Below are 11,868 nucleotides of genomic sequence, written 5' to 3' on the forward strand. Positions count from 1 at the left end.
ATGCCTACTTCAAAGGGCTATAACTTGAGCTACAGACGTCCAATTAATGTGCTTCCAGTTGCGTTGGAAAGCTGACATTCAGATCTTTCCAACGTTATATAGCAATCCATATTTGGCATACAATTGAGGCATGAGTGAAAGGCATCTTTAAGGGCCAAAAATAAGCGAAAATGAACCAAAGTACTTCCACCAAGGCTCGAAGAGGGAGACACAAGGAAACCAAGGAAGTCTGCTCTCAAGGAGAGCAGAGTGCTCTCTTGGAGGGCAATGTTGTGCTCTCTTCATAAAAATTTAAGGAAAATTGGCGTGGAGTGCTTTCACCAAGGCTTGAACCGGGTACCTCCCCTTGGAAGCTCCACTGCCCCGCTCTCCACAAGGGCAGGGCAATCCCCTGGTGCCTCTCTAAGCCTCGTCACGCAAATTGGATCCCCACACAAGCATCAATGCTCCGCTCTCCACAAGAGCAGAGCATCCTCTTGGGAGCAACACCCATGGACTAAAATTCAATTAAAATTCCCTTTGAACTCAATTCTTCACCAATTGAACCAAGGCCATCCAAGACCCATTCTCCCTCAAATCCAAAGCAAGCTAAGCCCATTATCATCTCTCAAAGGCACAAGGATCAATTAGATTCAGATTTTTTATTTTAAATGTAATTTGTTTTAATTTCATTTTCATTTTCACTTTGTAAAGCCTATATAAAGGCATCATTCTCATTTTCAAAAAGAAGGCTAGCTCCACTAGGGAGCATTAGGAATAGTAGTAGAGAGTTTTCTCTCTTAGCTTTTCTTTCTGTTTTTAAATTTTGAATTGAGATTGGAAGGAATTTTGTTTTCATTCTCTATCTGCACTTCTCTTGTTCTTCTTCTGCATAATTGAGAATTGGATTTACATTTCACTTGCTGTTTGATTTACTTCTCTTCTGCTGATTATTTTCTACTTTGATCAAGGAAGGAATTGAGATCTAGACTTGTTTTCTAGTCTTTTTGATTTCCTGAGATCTTCATTTTGATTTTCCAATTGAGTTGAATTTAATTTCTGTTTGCTTCTTCAAGCAATTCTGCTTTCTGTTTGAGATCGGTTGCAAGTTACTACATCTTTTACTTCTCTGTTTGATTGCCATTTACAATTTCTTATTTGATTTCTTGAATCCCAGCTCCCAAAATCCTTTTATTCTTCCTGCAATTTAAATTTCCAGTTGCTTGATCTACTGCTTTCATTTAAATTTCCAGCACCCAGCCCCTTTACTTTTCATGCAATTTACATTTCTTGCAATTTAAGTTTCAGCTAATTTACTTTCTTGTTCTTTAAGTTACTTGCAATTTTACTTTTTGCATCTTTTAAATTCCTTGCAATTTACTTTCTGTTGCCTACATTTCATCCAATTTTACTTCAATGTTAGCTTGACTAAACTAATCACCCACTAAAGTTGCTTGATCCATCAATCCCTGTGGGATCGACCTCACTCTAAGTGAGTTATTACTACTTGATGCGACCCGGTACACTTGCCGGTTGGATTTGTGTGTTGAAAATTTGTTTTTCCACAAAAACACCCATCATTGTTGTCCCCATTCATCTTCTCTAATTAATGCTGAGGCTATTGCCCGACTTCCTACTGCGAGGTACAGTATGAGTGGTTCTCCCTCTTGTGGTCGAGATAGGATAGGTGGATGTCCCAAGAATTCTTTGAAGTCTCGGAAGGCTTGTTCACATTCCGTTGTCCACTCGAAGTTCTTTCCCTTCCTTAAGGTAGCGTAGAAGGGGAGGGATCTTATTGCTGACCCTGCTAGGAATCTGGACAAGGCCGCCAATCTCCCATTGAGTTGTTGTACCTCTTTGACGTAGGTTGGGCTTTTCATGTTGAGTATGGCCTGGCATTTATCTGGATTTGCCTCGATTCCTCTTTGTGTGAGCATAAAGCCCAAGAATTTACCTGCTTCCACTGCGAAGGTGCATTTAGCCGGGTTGAGTCGCATGTCGTGCTTTCGTATGGTGTCGAACACTTGAACCAAGTCGGTTAGTAATGTCTTTTCACTTTGTGTTTTTATCAACATGTCATCCACAGAGACCTCCATGATTTTTCCGATCTGGTCTGAGAAGACTTTATTCATTAGCCTTTGATAAGTGGCTCCCGCGTTCTTAAGGCCGAAAGGCATTATGATGTAGCAATAATTTGCTTTCGGTGTGAGAAACGAGGTTTTTTCTTAATCCATTGGATACATTGGGATCTGGTTGTACCCTGAGTATGCATCCATGAACGAGAGATACTTATATCCCGATGAGGCATCTACTAGAGCATCGATGCTTGGGAGTGGATAAGGGTCTTTTGGGCAGGCTTTGTTGAGGTCAGTGTAGTCGGTGCACATTCGCCACTTCCCATTTGACTTTCTCACCAAGACGACGTTTGCTAGCCATAGTGGGTATTTAACTTCTCTTATGAACCCTGCCTCTAGTAGTGCTTGTACTTGTTCTTCTACAGCCTGAGACCGTTCTGGCCCGAGTTTTCTTCATCTTTGTTGTACCGGCCGGGATCCCGGGTAGACTGCCAACTTGTGGCTCATTAGTTCGGGATCTATGCCTGGCATGTCGGCAGCTTTCCATGCGAAGAGATCAACATTATCTTTTAGGAACCGTATTAGTGATTCTTTTGTGTCTCCTTTCAAGATCGTGGCAATATTAGTTGTTTTATCCGAGGTATCTCCAATCTGGACTCTTTCTATTTCTCCTTCGGGTCGTGGGCGGAATTCTTCTCGTCTCTGAACTCCGCCGAGTTTGATTGTGTAGAATTCTCTTCCTTCGCCTCGAAGGTTTGAACTTTCGTTATAACAGCGAGGCGCCATCTTTTGATCTGCTTTTATTGTAGCTATCCCTTCTGCAGTTGGGAATTTCATACATAGATGTGGAGTTAAAACTATTGCGCCGAGTTGATTTAACGTTGTTCGACCTATTAAGGCATTGTAGGCTGAGCTTACGTCGACCACGATATAGTCTATCTTGAGTGTTCTGGATTGGTTCCCCTTTCCGAAGGTTGTATGTAACGATACGTATCCCACTGGCTGAACTGGGGTATCCCCAAGTCCGAACAGACTGTTCGGGTATGCTCTTAGCTCTTTTTCTTCTAAGCCGAGCTTGTCGAAGGCAGTTTTGAATAAGATGTCGGCAGAGCTTCCTTGGTCAATTAATGTACGGTGGAGGTTGGCATTTGCCAATATGATTGTGATGACCATGGGGTCGTCGTGTCCTGAGATGATTCCGGATGCATCTTCTTTGGTAAACGTGATTGCTGGGATGTCTGGCGCCTCCTTCTTTCCTTCGACATGGTATATGATGCTACGATTTTAGAAAATTGCACGATCGGCAAAAATTCCTTCCGGCATGTGCACCGGTTATCGTCAAGTAAAAACTCACAATAGAGTGAGGTCGAATCCCACAAGGATTGGTTGAGTGAGCAATTCAGATTAGAAGTGTGTTCTAGTTGAGCGGAATCAAGATTTAGATGAGAATTGCGGAATGTAAAATTGGCGGGAAACGTAAATGGCAAGAAATTGAAATTGCAGAATCTTAAATTGCATGAATTAAAGAGCGAGAAGCTAAATTGCTGAAATTAAAAAGGGATCGGGGTGATTGCATGAATTTAATTGCAGAATGTAAAGAGAAAGAGGTAGATCAGAAATGGGGAATTCATTGGGTTTCAGGAGATATTGAGATCTCCGAATCAAAACATTTTTATCCCTTCCTCAACCAATGCGTTCATTGAATTTTGCTTGGCAATCTTATATGATTGGATCCCAATCCCTTGGCTCACCAATTCTCTCTAAAAACAAACAAATTCCCAATCCCTTGGTTTAAATGTTCATAAGAAGAGATGACGCTCGATCACTGATTATACCACACAGTTTCATGAACCACAATTTGGTAGGATTACATGTCACAATATCCATCCAAACCCCAATCCAATTCACTGTGAGAAAGCTTCTCTAGCATGAATCCTCCATTCCTTTCCCAAGGTTCCGAAGGATTCCAATTATGGATAGTTTCTTTCCCAAGACAACTAACCAATGGAATTAGATCGAGAAGCTTTCTAACAAAAATTCAAGAGAAAAGATTGATGAAGAAGATAAAAACTATTATTGATTCATTGAATTACAATAGAGCTCCCTAACCCAATGAAAGGGGGTTTAGTGAGTCATAGCTCTGAATTCAATTACAAAAAGTATGAAAACTAAAAAAATGATCCAAAGTTCTTCCAAAAGTTTTCTACTAACTTAAATTCTATCCTATTTATACACTTTCTAAATTGAGCTTCTGTTGTGTTTCTTGGGCTTTGAGGCCTTTCCCTGATTTCCTTTTGCTTTGGGTTTATGATCCATAATCCTGATGAGGCTGCTGATCCAATTCTGTAACATTCATTGAGCCAACTTAGTGATAATCAAGTAATGACACATGACTCAACAAATTAAAATTCCAGACTCATCAATTTTTCAGGCCCAATCCCATAAACCATGATATTCAATTGGGTTTCATACCAGAGTACGTTTAAGTTAATGTTTGTGCTCAAATGCTAACTTAAACTGCAATATCTTTGGCCCAGAAACCTTTTCAAATAGTGGCGTTTAAGTTGCAGTTTAAGCTTAAACTGCATCTTAAACGTTGGACACTCCTGGAGGTGGTATAATTCAAGCACGTTTAAGCTTCAGTTTAAGGTTAAACTGAAGCTTAAACGTGGAAATGGAAGAAAGCAACCATGGAGGGTAAAGTAGTCGAACACGTTTAAGCTTCAGTTTAAGGTTAAACTGAAACTTAAACGTGGAAATGGAAGAAGGCAACCCTGGAGTGTGGAATTGTCGAACACGTTTAAGCTCCAGTTTAAGCTTAAACTAGAGCTTAAACGTGGAAATGAAGAAAGCAACCCTGGAGGGGAATGGTCGAACACGTTTAAGCTCCAGTTTAAGGTTAAACTGGAGCTTAAACGTGGAAATGGCTCCCTGGTGCATTTCTCATTTCTGGCATTTAACTTCCAGTTTAAGGTTAAACTGGAGGTTAAACGCCACTTTCAGCTTTCATGATTTTGGCGTTTAAGCTCCAGTTTAAGCTTAAACTGGAGCTTAAACGCCACTGATAGTTCCCAGCATTATATGGCTTGGCAGTTTAAGTTCCAGTTTAAGCTTAAACTGGAACTTAAACTCCACATGTGATATTCAAGCTTCCTTTATTGATTTTGTTGCTTCCTTGCCTAACCTCTTCTTCCCTGAAATCATCCAAACAACTGCATCAAAGTCTTGCAAAATTTCATGAGAAATCTTCCATTCATAGCATTCAAGTAATATAACTAAAAACTCATGGAATTTGCATCAAAATCATACTGTTTGGATGGTTCATTGCTTTGTTATTCATTTAACCATTCTTGGTTACTTTAAGCTCAAGAAAATGCATAAAACAACTAAAACTAACAGAAAAATGCTAGTGAAACTAGCCTAAGATGCCTTGGCATCACAACACCAAACTTAATACTTGCTTGTCCCTAAGCAAGTCCTGAGTTATTTGAGAAGAAAGTATGAAATAGAAAGCAATTACATTGGCTATATTAGTAAGCACTTGAAGTTCATCAGAAGGGTTTTATGCAGAAAGTTGCAGCATCACTTTTTCATTCTTATCAGGTAAGATTATCACTTTTTCATTGCATCCATCAAACACTGATATGGCCTCTTGTTATTCTTATGTCCTTGGCACTTTTCCCTTCTTTGTTTTTCTTTTTCTTAGAGCTCCTTTGCTCCTTGTTTGCTCAGTGTCATGTGTTGCACAAGCCTTTGGCATTTTCTTTTTCTTATCAGTGCACTACACATATCCACTACAGGCATTTTAGTTCACATTTCTTCTTGAGACATTGGTGCCCAGCACCTCTTTGTGTGACTAAATGTTTTTTATTTAGGTTGCTCTTGATAATGGACTTTTGGTTGATAATCCCGGGTTAGTTAACCCAAGTTACCAAGTGTTGAAACACTCCTCAGAACCTATTCATCCAAGCATATCCTTAATACATAAACACCACAGGCATTTGTCTCAGAAGTTCAAACCATTGGTGCCTAGCTTATTTTCTCAATTTTTTTTTTTGCTTTTTGGTTGCCCTTTTTCAGTGGCTTTTTCTTCTTCTTTTTCCTTCTTTTTCATGGCCAAAGACATTTATTCATCAAGATCCATAGACAGTATTCAAACTTCTACAAAAAAAAAATGATAATTCTACACTCAATTTCCAGTGATCTGACTAAACAATCAAGCATGCATACCACCACTTAATTCTACTTGATTTGTCACTAATTGAGCCAAGTTACTTTTGTTCAAACTTTTCTTTTATTTTTGGAAACAGAACAAGCATGGCAAGCATTTGTTTAAGAAGGTGAAGTTATATCCAAACATCTAGGCATTCACTTTATTCAAAGCAGTAAACAGACAAACATATTAGAAATTTCACATAAAACTTAAATGACTTAAAATGAAAGAAAGCTCATAAAGACAATTCACAAACTATTATTTGATTATTAAGGAACAAGACCACCTCTCATTTGTTGCTTGGTTCTTCTTGATTCTTGGGGTCCTACTTCTTCTTGCTTCTTGCCTCTTTTTGACCACTTGTACTTCCTTTGTCTTTTCTTATGAGCTTTGTCCAGAATCCAGCTTCTTTCATTGTTTCTTCCACTCCTTTTTCAAGGATCACTGCCTTGTTTATTTCTCCTTCTTTCCTCCCCTTGAAATACTCATCAAAAGCTGGGAATGCTGGGTCCATCTTGTGTAGATGTTCCCCTATGTAGTTAAGCTTGATTTGAGAACTGATGTTGTAATCAGCTTGAACTGCATATCTTGCATTCTGCAAAGTGGTGGCTTCCTTGATTGCCAAGATATTGTCATCTTGGTGTTGGCCTATGTAGCTGAGGGATTCCTGTAATTGTAAATTCTGTTCCCTTTTCAGATCTAGGAATCTTGATTCAAAGTTCCTTTGCATGTCCATCATTTTTAGGTGAAAGTCCTCTTGCTTCTCTTGAGACCTCATGTATTGTTGAGACATTCCTTCTATGATTTCCTGCATTCTGCTCATATCCATGGGGTCTCTGGGAACTTGTTGCCTTCTTTCTGGATTTCCTTGCTCTTCTTGCTCTTCTTCTCTTTCTTGCTCTGCTTCTTGCTCTTCTTCTCTTTCTTGCTCTGCTTCTTGCTCCCCTTCTGCTTGTTGCCCTTCTTCATTTCTTCTTTTTGTATGTCTTGGAGCAATTGGGCCAAGAGTCATTCTGTGAGCAGTCATGGCCATTCCAGGATGTAGCCAATTAGGTCTTGCATCTTCAAGTGGTACTTGGGCCTGGATGCATAGTCTGATGATGGTGCTAGGGAAGTGGAGCCAGGAGTCAGGGTCACTTTTCTCACTAAACTCTTGTATCTGTTCAGCAATGAGTTTATGAACTTTGATCTCTCCTCCCATCATAATGCAATGTAGCAAGACGGCTCTTTTAGGGATTATTTCTGAAGAGTTTGCAGTGGGTAGGATGGATCTCCTAACTATTGCATACCACCCTTTAGCTTCAGGTGTTAGGTATCCCCTTCTCAAGATTCTTGGAGCCCCTCTTGTTCTTCTCACCCATTCAGCTCTGATGGCACAAAGGTCTTCAGCAATAGTCTGATAGTCAGGTTCTCCTATCATCCTATCCTCATAACTTGCTTGGCTGAAACGTATGTTTTTCAGGCCAAGAGTTTTCATGATTGCCTTGGGGCTGAAGTCAACTTCCACCCCTCTCACATAGCTTTTGTATGTGGGTTCCTCGGTTGGATCCTCCCTCACTGCATTTGCATAAAACTCCTTCACCAGGTTGATGTTGATTTTAGTGATTGGCTTAGTCAGGAGCTCCCACTTCCTCTTTTTGATCTTCTCCCAAACACTTGGGAACTCCTCCTCTCCAAGGTCAAAGGGAATCTCAGCTAGTATCCTTTTAGGTCTCATCCATTCGGCCTGAATCTCATGGAAAACCGATTTGTATTTCCATGCATCAAATTCCCTTTCCTCCTCCATTGGCTGCTTGTCTTTTCTTCTTTTGTGGCTAGATGAGGCTGCCATTGGTTCTTTAGTTTTGGCAAGTGACAAGCTAAGGTTGACAAGGTGAAGTAAGAAAATGTTGTTAGAAGTGTGGTGAGGTTGTTTTCGGCAAGAGGTAGTTATGCTATGATGAAAGAATATGTGCAAGAAGGAGATTTGGTGGTGTGGAACTCGTTCCCCAAGTGGTTCTTTATAGTGCATGCAAGTGAAAAATGGACGGCTAGGGTGATTTGTGAAGGATGGCTTGATGGTAAATATATGAATTAGGGAGAAAGACGAATTGCTTTTCACTTTCTTGGAAGTATTCTGGGTGCATTAAGTTGTACATGCAGCTATCTTTTCATGCAGAACTTCCTTTTCCCATGTGTTAGTTTCAAAGACTTGTGAACTCCCTTTTTGACCAAGCACCGTACCTCCCCCTTTGTCTTTTTCATCCATTCTTATCCTTCCTTTTGTACCTGCACAAACAAACAACTTTGCTATCATTTTTTTTTCGGTCCATGTGAATAATGAATAGTACTTGCACATGTTTTTCATTCTTTTTGAATTGTAAATCAATGATTGACTTCATGAGCTTATAGCCGTGACCCTTGTATGTATGCACACTTATTACTGGACACCAAACTTAGTGTTTGGTAATGTCTCCTGATGACATGAAATCCATGTTGGTTGTCCTTAATGAATGTGCATAATTATAATAAATCATAGTCACTTTGACTCTTTGATCCTAAACAATTTTACTACCTAAAGTAATTGAAATCAAAGTATTAAAACATGCAAATGGTATACTTGTCATGAATTTCTAAATCCAGAGGAACTTCTTGCTTTTCATTAACTGTGTTCAAAGAGGAACACCAAACTTAATGTTTGGTTGTGCACCTTGAATGAAAGATTGAATACAATTTGAATAAGATTTGGGGTGCCTTCAGGCACACCAAACTTAGAGACCAATTGTATTTTACATGCAATGTTTAGTGCACCTTATCAACAGTTGTCCTGAGGATTCAAGTTCATGCATAAGAAACCATGCTTTATTAGATGCAAAGCAAAACAATAAAGAGTAAGGATACTAAATCATGGGTTGCCTCCCATGAAGCGCTTCTTTAACGTCACTAGCTTGACGGTTGTCCCTTGTTAGGGTGGATTGTAGTGCTTGATGTCCTCTCCTCTCACTATGAAAACGTCCCCATTTGATTCCTTCATGATTTCCAAATGTTCCATAGAAAGAACTTTCCTGATTGTGAACACTTGAGGGAGCTGGGAAGGAATGGTTTTGAGGCCAGGTGGGATTGGCAGATAATGACTTGATATCACTTTATCTCCCGGAGAGAAACCTTCAGTGGGAATTTTCTTGTTTCTCCACCCTCTTGGCAATTTCTTTACAATTCTTCCCTCTCTCTTGAGGATTTCTTCATTGACCCTTATGCCAGGAGGATCCTTCTGAGCTGTTTCTATTGATTCTTGTGGCTTTAACTCTTGCAATTCTTGTTTGCCTTCCAAGGACTGTTTCAGAGTTTCAGCTGCTGGGTTGCTTTCCTCCAAACACAGATGGCTACTATCATCCTTAGGCTTTTCAGGTTCTGGTTCAGGCTCGGATGCAGGTTTGAAAACATGGAAAATGAGTTGTTCATCATGTATTCTTAAAATTAGCTCTCCTTGTTCTACATCTATGAGCGCTCTAGCAGTGGCTAGAAATGGCCTTCCCAGAATGATAGGGTGTAGGTAGCTTTCCTCCATGTCCAAAATGACAAAGTCTGTGGGGAAGAAATAATTTCCCACTTTCACCAGCACATTCTCAACTACCCCTTCAGCTTGCTTCTGAGTTTTGTCAGCCAGTTGTATGATTACATCAGTGGATCTCACCTCATTCAGTTGTAGCCTCTTCATAAGAGTCAGAGGCATCACATTTATGCTAGCTCCTAGATCACAGAATCCTCTGTCAATTTTTGTTTCCCCTATGATGCAGGGGATATGAAAACTTTCTGGGTCTGTTTTCTTAGAGACTATGTCCTTCTTGATGAGGGCACTGCATTCTTTGTTCATTATTACAGTTTGTCCTCCCTTCAAAACTCTTTTCTTGCTCAGCAATTCCTTCAAATACTTGATATGTGTAGGCATCTGCTGGAGAATCTCAAGAAAGGGAATATTGATATGGAGAGACTTAAATGTCTCTAAAAACCTTGAATATGTTTTCCCTTTTTCACCTCCTCCTAACCTCTGAGGAAATGGTGCTTTTGGTTGGTATGTTTCCAGCATGCCTTTATTTTGCAGTTCCTTGGCTTGCTCAGTTTCACTTTCCTGCTTAGCTTCTTCCACACCTTCCTTCAAGATTTCTGGCTCCTGTTCTGAGGGTCTGATTCCTTCTTCTTCTGAGACTTCCTTCAATATGGTGATGGCCTTGCATTCTTCCCATCTCACTCCCTTTTGTTCCCCTTTAGGATTCTTTTCTGTGTCACTAGGGAACACTGCAGTCGACTTGGGGGCCTGTTGAGATAGCTCTCCTACTTGAGACTCCATCCTCTTGAGTTTTTCACCATGGTTCCTTAAGGTAGATCTCACATCATCCCTAAAGCTTTTCAACTCACTTATGTCCTGACCCATGTTTGCAAGCATTCCTTCTATCCTATTTAATTGATCTTGAAATTGTTGGTTCGGATTAGGTTGGGCAGGTTGATTATTTTGGCCATGATATGGTGGTTGGGAGTAAGTGTTTTGTGTGGCTTGGTATGATCTTTGGTTGGAGTTTTGGTATGTGGAATTGTTATGTTGGTTGGGGTTGTAAGGTTTGTGGTTTTGTGGTTGGGTTTGCTGGTTTCCCCACCCAAAGTTTGGGTGGTTTTTCCAGCCTGGGTTGTAAGTGTTGGAATGTGGATCATATGGCTGCCTTTGTTGATTTCCCACATAGTTGGCCTCTTCCCAATCACCTCCTTCAGTGCTTACCTCCTCTTGATCTTGTGTGTGTATTGCAGCCACTTGATTTGTTTCTAATTTCCTGGTGAGCTCTGCTAGTTGCTTGGCAAACACCTTGTTTTGGGCTAGAATTGTATCAACATGGTTCAGCTCCATGACTTCCTTAGTGTTGTGTCTCTCTGAAGCATAGTAGTACTCATTCTCAGCCACTGTCTCAATCACTTCAATGGCTTCTTCCACAGTCTTTTTCCTGTTCAATGAACCTCCTGATGAATGGTCTACAGCCTTCCTTGATTCATAAGAAAGTCCATCATAGAAAATATGCAATTGCTCCCAGTCATGGAACATGTCTGGTGGGCATTTCCTTGTCAAATCCTTGAACCTCTCCCATGCCTCGTAGAGAGTTTCACCATCTTGTTGTCTAAAAGTCTGAACCTCAGATCGAAGCCTCTTGACCTTTTGTGGGGGGTAGAAACGTGCCAAAAACTTGCTTTCCACCTCATCCCAGGTTGTTAGGCTCCCCCTTGGGAATGATTCCAGCCACTTAGCTGCCTTGTCCCTAAGTGAAAATGGGAACAAGAGCAGTTTATAGGCATCTTCCTGGACTCCATTAGACTTCACAGTGTCGCAAATTCTCAGGAATTTTGTGAGATGTTGGTTTGGATCTTCATTAGCACTCCCACCAAATGAACAATGATTCTCCACCAGTGATATTAGCTGTGGTTTGAGTTCAAAATTGTTGGCCTGGATGGGTGGTTTCTGAATGCTGCTACCACAATTCCCAGAGGTTGGGTTTATGTATGAACCAAGAACCCTCCTCTCGGGAATGGCATTGTTTCCATCAGCTCTCTCATGGTTGTGAACTTCTCTATCCATGTTGA

At 40.5% G+C, this 11,868-nt stretch overlaps 1 non-coding gene across 1 annotated transcript; it reads left to right on the forward strand.

Annotated features, from left to right (window-relative positions):
* The first annotated feature begins 11,333 nt into the window (after positions 1-11,333).
* LOC130937019 (small nucleolar RNA R71) lies at positions 11,334-11,437 on the forward strand. Its single transcript, XR_009068257.1, has one exon. It is a non-coding gene; the product is annotated as a small nucleolar RNA R71 (small nucleolar RNA).
* The last annotated feature ends 431 nt before the right edge of the window (positions 11,438-11,868 follow it).

This window comes from Arachis stenosperma, chromosome 6 (assembly GCF_014773155.1).
Source record: "Arachis stenosperma cultivar V10309 chromosome 6, arast.V10309.gnm1.PFL2, whole genome shotgun sequence".
Taxonomy (NCBI): domain Eukaryota; kingdom Viridiplantae; phylum Streptophyta; class Magnoliopsida; order Fabales; family Fabaceae; genus Arachis; species Arachis stenosperma.